Consider the following 7,101-nt stretch of genomic DNA (forward strand, 5'->3'; position numbering starts at 1 on the left):
ATACTTGCCAGGAGCTTGATGTAATCTGAAGGGCAATAAAATTAGAATCTTACTCCCTTCTAAAAATTAACCTTGGGGTAGGGCTTCTTTTGAAAGGAGATCAGGAAAAGATTTGGGGGAAAAGAGGTAATACCCACTAATGGCTGTGCTCTCTGTTCCTTCTGCCTCCTGGCTTCCCAGACAGAACTCTCAACAGGCTTAGATAGTTGAATACATTTATTTATTACCATCTTCTGGTTTATAATGATACTCATTAAAACTTCCAAAACTACTTTCCAACCCTTCCATTTATGGTACCGTAATATGCAACAGTGCGTATTATTAATATTTTTCTGATAAAATAAATAACACTGGCTCCATACACAGAGCTTGGAAAACCTGGAAATGCAGAAAAGAAAAAAACAACTTAGTTACAGCTCCCTTCATATTTCCATGCAAAAATAATAACTACGCCAACATATTAATGGTGTCATTCCTCCCAATATTTTATACACTTAGAGACACATTTTTCTTTCAAAAATAGTATTACACTATACATATGATTTTTGTTAACATATTTGTTAACATATACTTTTCTAGGCAAATTCTGACGTGACTCAAGCGTGATTCCTCAAACTGGATTCCTGCCAGGATGCTGGAGTTGAAAACCTTGGGAAAGACGTTTAATTCCTTGGACCTTGGTGTCCTTGTCTGAAAAGTGAAGAATTTCTTGCCATTCTCCTGCCAAAGCCTATTTTGGGATGATATTTTATCACTATGTCACATCCTGAGGACTCTATGTAACAGCCCCTAGCTCCACATACGCTCAGTTTATACGGTTTATTTTTTGTTATTATGTATTTTTTGTTATTTATGTATTTTCAACTGCCCTATGCAAATCATTGGAATCTGCCTTATTATTTTTGCTAGCAATTTTTGTGATTCAGCTGACTAGTCTTTAAAAATAAAAAATAAAAATAAAATATCATCTTTTTAGTAAAAAAGGATGACAAAAGAGAAGCTAAAATATCCATCATTGGGCTTTACTCTTGATGTGTAAAGAAATAAATGCTCAAGGGGCACCTGGGTGGCTCAGTCATTAAGCATCTGCCTTCAGCTCAGGTCATGATCCCAGGCTCCTGGGATCGAGTCCCACATCAGGCTCCCTGCTCCGCCGGGAGCTTCTCCCTCTCCCACTCCCCCTGCTTGTGTTCCCTCTCTCTGTGTCTCTCTCTGTCAAATAAATAAATAAAATATTTTTTAAAAAAAAGGGAAAGAAATGCACAAAAGTAGAGGAGGAAAATCACTATATTTCAATTCAATTCAGACAATTATGATTTAGTAAGAAAAAAAGGTAAGAAACTTAGGGACCAAAATAAGGCAACATCGATAGAACACAACAAATACCTCAGAAGGACGGAATAGGATTTGGAAACTCTAAGGAAATCCAACTAGAAAGGAAATTACTTTGTCTAAAGAAGGGAAGTTAGAGGTGGCTTTAATTGCATTCAATTATATAAAAGACATAAGCCGATTGTGTGTCTTCTCTATCAAGAACCAACAGGAGGGCGCCTGGGTGGCCCAGTTGGTTGGGTGGCTGCCTTCGGCTCAGGTCATGATCCTGGAGTCCCGGGATCGAGTCCCACATCGGGCTCCCTGCTCAGTAGGGAGTCTGCTTCTCCCTCTGACCCTCCCTTCTCTCATGTGCGCGCTCTCTCTCTCATTCTCTCTCTCAAATAAATAAATAAAATCTTAAAAAAAAAAAGAACCAACAGGAAATTGGTTTAGGCTGTTGTTAGATTAATTTCTACATTAAAAACTGTTGATAAAGCGATGGAAAAGAAGGCAAAATGTACCAAAAATGGAAAATGTGCTAACCTTTTGTACAGGGACGGCTGTTACACCCTGATATCTGCTCTTTCCTTCTTTTTTTTTTTTTCCTTTAAGAGATTTTGGGGGGGCAGAGGCAGAGGGAGAAGAGAGAGAAAATTTCCAGGAGATGCCATGCCCAGGACCCTGAGATCATGACCTGAGTGGAAACCAAGAGTCCAACATGCAACCAAGTGAGCCACCCAGATGCCCCCTGTTCCTCCCTTCTTACATAGTAACAGAATCCCCTATTTTTCAGTTGGGCACAGGGCCCTATGAAATATTCTCTAGTTAAGAGTGACCATGTGGGCACCTGGGTGGCTCAGTTGGTTAAGCGACTGCCTTCAGCCCAGGTCATGATCCTGGGGTCCCGGGATCGAGTCCCACATTGGGCTCCCTGCTCAGCAGGGAGTCTGCCTCTCCCTCTGACCCTCTTCCCTCTCATGCTCTCTATCTCTCTTTTTCTCTCTCTCAAATAAATAAATAAAATCTTAGGAAAAAAAAAGAGTGACCATGTTACTAAGTTCTGACCAAATCCATGTCAAGGAGAGTCTTTAAAGGGTCAAAGAGGGGGCATCTGGATGGCTCAGTCAGTTAAGCGTCTGACTCTTGGTTTCGGCTCAGGTCATGATCTTAGGTTCATGGGATTGAGCCCCACAACAGGCTCTGTGCTCAGTGGGGAGTCTGCTTCTCTCCCTCTCCCTCTGCTCCTCCCCACATTTGTGTGTGCTCTCTCTCTCTCTCAAATAAATAAACTTTTAAAAATAATAATAATAAAATAAAGGATCAGAGAGAAGTCTCTTCTTCCCCTTTCTTTCTTCCTGCAGGCTGAAATGTGAATATGATGCTTTGAGTTCAAGCCTCCATCTTGAGCCATGAGGTGGAAGCCACAGGGGGCAGGGTGGGGGGGAGGTTGAAAAGCAAGAAGATAGAAAGAGCCTGGATTCCAGATGATTGCTAAGCTGCCACACCAGCCCTGATTGCTTATCTCTAGACCTTGTTTATGTGAGAAAAACACATTTTATCTTGCTTAAGCTACAGTAGTTGGGAGTTCTCTATCACTTGCAGCCTAACCTAATTTTAAGTAATATCATTCTGACAACCAGAAATTAACTTTAAAAACTTTATCCTAAGATGAATATACAAAGTGCTCCTTGCAGCCTTAAGTAGCAAAATATTGAAAACAATCTAATGATACAGAATCAATTAAACAAATTTGTATGATATAGCTTATAGTGAAATACTATGTAACTAGTAAAAAGAATGAGACCGATTTATATTTTTTGACCAGGAAAGATCCCATCAGGAAGGAAATGTACCAAAGTGGCATTAGTAGTTATCACCCGGTAGAAAGATTAGGTTGATTTTGGCGGTGGGTGGTGGGGTGGGGCGAGAGGTGGGACTTGTGTACATTTTTACATTTTTTTTTCTGCAGTGAACATTGATTTCTTGTAGGAATTTTCAATTAAAATTTTTAGGAAGAAACCCAGCATATTGTTTTAACCTGTAAAAATCTGTGGAGGGGGGAGCCTGGGTGGCTCAGTTGGTTAAGCGACTGCCTTCGGCTCAGGTCATGATCCTGGAGTCCCGGCATCGAGTCCCACATCGGGCTCCCTGCTCAGTAGGGAGTCTGCTTCTCCCTCTGACCCTCCCCCCCTCATGTGCTTTCCCTCTCTCTCATTCTCTCTCTCTCAAATAAATAAAATCTTAAAAAAAAAAAATCTGTGGAGGGGCGCCTGAGTGGCTCAGTCATTGAGCGTCTGCCTTCGGCTCAGGTCATGGTTCCAGGGTCCTGAAATCGAGCCCCGCATCGGGCTCCCTGCTCGGCAGGAAGTCTGCCTCTCCCTCTCCCACTCCCCCTGCTTGTGTTCCCTCTCTCACTGTGTCTCTCTCTGTCAAATAAATAAAATCTTTAAAAAAATCTGTGGAATTTCCTCCCCCAAAGTTTTTATAGAATGTTATAGGTAACCAGCTATTTTTGAATAATTTAGGCCAGTTTTCCCCCTACTCTGAAATTCAGGGGTGAAGATATAATTTTATCACACAGTATCAACCAAAGGTAAAGGGAATGATATTCAAGACTTTTGTGACATACTAGTGAGATGCTCGTTTTCTTTTTTTTTTTAAAGATTTTATTTATTTATTTGAGAGAGAGAATGAGAGATAGAGAGCACGAGAGGGAAGAGGGTCAGAGGGAGAAGCAGACTCCCTGCCGAGCAGGGAGCCCGATATGGGACTCGATCCCGGGACTCCAGGATCATGACCTGAGCCGAAGGCAGTCACTTAACCAACTGAGCCACCCAGGCGCCCAGATGCTCATTTTCTTAAATAAAAATAATTGCAACCCATCTCCCTGCCCACACGTGGCACATCTGGGAGTCAATTTATATTTGGATCCTTGCAAGATTCTGAGTATCAAGTAAAACAGCTACAGCACCATCTAAGTTTGGGTGGGTGTACGTGTGTGTATGGGATTGTAGCAGAAGCAGAGAGGAAATACCAAGTGAACTAACTCATCTCTAAGTTGAGACTCCATTGCTAGTGCTTTCAAAGACTCACGGAAGAACAGGATAACCAAGACCTGTACATAATTAACCATGAGTCAAGGCAGAATGAAGCGCCTTTAGAGCAGTCCAGAATGAAGAAGTTTCAAAAGAGGAAAAACATTTCTCATTGTAGGGATTTTTAAAGGTTTAATATGCTTAGAGGAAGTAGCCTGGGAAATGGCCTAAGTCCATATACCTCAAACTTGACTGTGGATTTTGTTAATGCATTTTAACATGCATTGGTTCTGATTTGGGAGGCCTGGAGCAGGGTCTGAGATTCTGCATTTCCAACAAGCTCTCAGGTCAGGCTGTTGGTCCTGGGTCTCCTCTTCCAGAAGCAATGGTCTAAAGTTAGGATGTCAAAAGGTAGAGTTTGAAGAGGAAGATTTCTGAGCAGAGAAATCAGCACGAACCACACCACCAGGGTGACAGCAAGGGGGTCAGTGTTGGGGAAGTAAGGAGAGTTTGAGGAGTTACCTGGAGACATAAAATTCAGCCATATTGAGACAGGCCTTGAAAGCCAGGTTGAGAAGCTTCTACTTAATTAGAGGCAATAAGGAGCCATTGAAGGCTTTTGGGAAAGGGAATGATATAATCAGTAACTAAAATCTTCATATAAATCCCAATGAATAAAACAAGCTTAATAAATCAATAAATATTCAAAGTTAGTTAATTTGGAGTCCATCAGCAAACATGTACTCAATGTTCCCCTGCTCTTTATGACTACAAAATTAAGTGCAGGGCCTTGGAAGGGGTCTGTCCAAGTAGGAGGCCCTGAAGCTTAAATTTCAGTTGGCTCATGATAGATCCATCCCTGTATCTGTTGTTCTTCCATATATGAAGGATATAAAAGAGATGTAAGGCATCTTAAAGAGTTCACAGTGTCGTTTAGGAGGGAAAGCATACTTATTGAAGAAACAAGCTACATGCAAGGTGTGACTCTTAAAGCAGGACCTGGGGGAAGATTTAGAAAGGAGGGAAATAATTTTTTTTAAGTTTATTTATTTTTTCTTTTAGTAATCTCTATACCCAACGTGGGGCTGGAACTCACAACCTTGAGATCAAGGGTCGCATGCTCTACTGACTGAGCCAGCCAGGCACCCTGGTAAATCATTTTTTTTTAAAGATTTATTTATTTATTTTGAGAGAGTGAGAATGAGAGAGAGAGAGAGAGAGAGAGAGCACATGAGAGGGGGGAGGGCCAGAGGGAGAAGCAGGCTCCTCGCTGAGCAGGGAGCCCGATGTGGGACTCGATTCCGGGACTCCAGGATCATGACCTGAGCCGAAGGCAGTCGCTTAACCAACTGAGCCACCCAGGCACCCTGGTAAATCATTTCTGATGGAAGTTTCAACACAAGGAGGTAGGCGTAAATCTGCTAAGGAGATACCTCCCCCATCCTTTCTCCCGACCCCTCATCCCCAAGGAGAAGCAGGTCTGTCTCCTTGGGAAGGAACAGAATACATGTTAGTCCAGGTCAGGTGCTTGTGACCCTTAGCTACTAGAAGGCAGAAACTGTACTTACCCTGCAGTTACCACTGGGCATGGCAGAAAGTAGACTTGGATCAAATATAACAAATGAATGAACAAATAGAGGGAAAGAGATGATAGAGAACACTGAAGAAATGGCAGAGATTTGAGTGTGATGTGGCTGGCAAGACAAAGTAACTGTACATTCTTGAGATGGGAAAAGACAACGTGGACCCAAAGTACTTCTACCCTCAAGTGGATTGCCAATCCAGTGGGCACCGGTAGTATTCATCTAACAGACACCTTGTGGAACTCAGCAGCACTCGGCACTACTGACCATGCCTCATTCTTGAAGCACTCCATTTCCAGCCTCCACGACTCCATTCTCTCCTGGCTTTCGGCAGTTTACTCGCCAGAGCCTCCTTTTTGAATTCCTCTAAGAACTTGTCTTACTTTTCCCAATCTTTGAATGTCCATAAATGTATTATCTCCAGCCCAGAGTTTTTCTTCCAACCTCCAGATAACTACTTTCGTGATAGCTCTACTTGGATGTTTCCTAGACACATCAAATTTACTATCTGCAAAATTAAACTCTTCATTTTCTGCTAGAAACACTCCTCCCCACTTGCGTATCTTAGTAAATGGGATTTACATCCACCCACTCATTAAAATCAGAAGCCTGGGAATCATTCATATCTTCTTCCTTTCTCTCCCACCAATGTCTAATACATCAGCAAATTCAGTTACTTCTATACCCAAAATATATCTCAAACCTATCTCTCCAGGGCCACTACTCTAGTCAGGCAACAACATCCTAACAGATCTCCCCTCTTCTATTTCTACCAGCCTCATTTATTCTCCACATAAAAGCCAGAGAAATCTTTCAGTGATATAAATCAGGTTATATCACTCTCTGCTTAAAACTCCTCCATGACTTTCCATGACACTTTGAATAAAATGTAAACTGCTCACCACTCAGAATCTTTATATCCATTAGGTACTCCTGGCCCACTGCCTAGGGGCTGAGATCTTCATGAAGCTATAAAAAATGTTTGAGATAGGGAAAAAAAAGAACTAGCTCCAAAAACTACAAAGTCAAAATTAATCAATGTTTGTGACTACATAATATAACAATATGTCAACTAATCCTAAATGTAAAATCAATCGTTATGTAGTGATTTATGTATTTTATTTTAATAAAGGATGTGGGTATAAAGTGGAGTGGGTCCCTGAAAGCTC

Source organism: Eumetopias jubatus, unplaced genomic scaffold (assembly GCF_037043125.1).
Source record: "Eumetopias jubatus isolate StellerSeaLion01/CBP00866 unplaced genomic scaffold, mEumJub1_p1.0 scaffold_10, whole genome shotgun sequence".
NCBI lineage: Eukaryota > Metazoa > Chordata > Mammalia > Carnivora > Otariidae > Eumetopias > Eumetopias jubatus.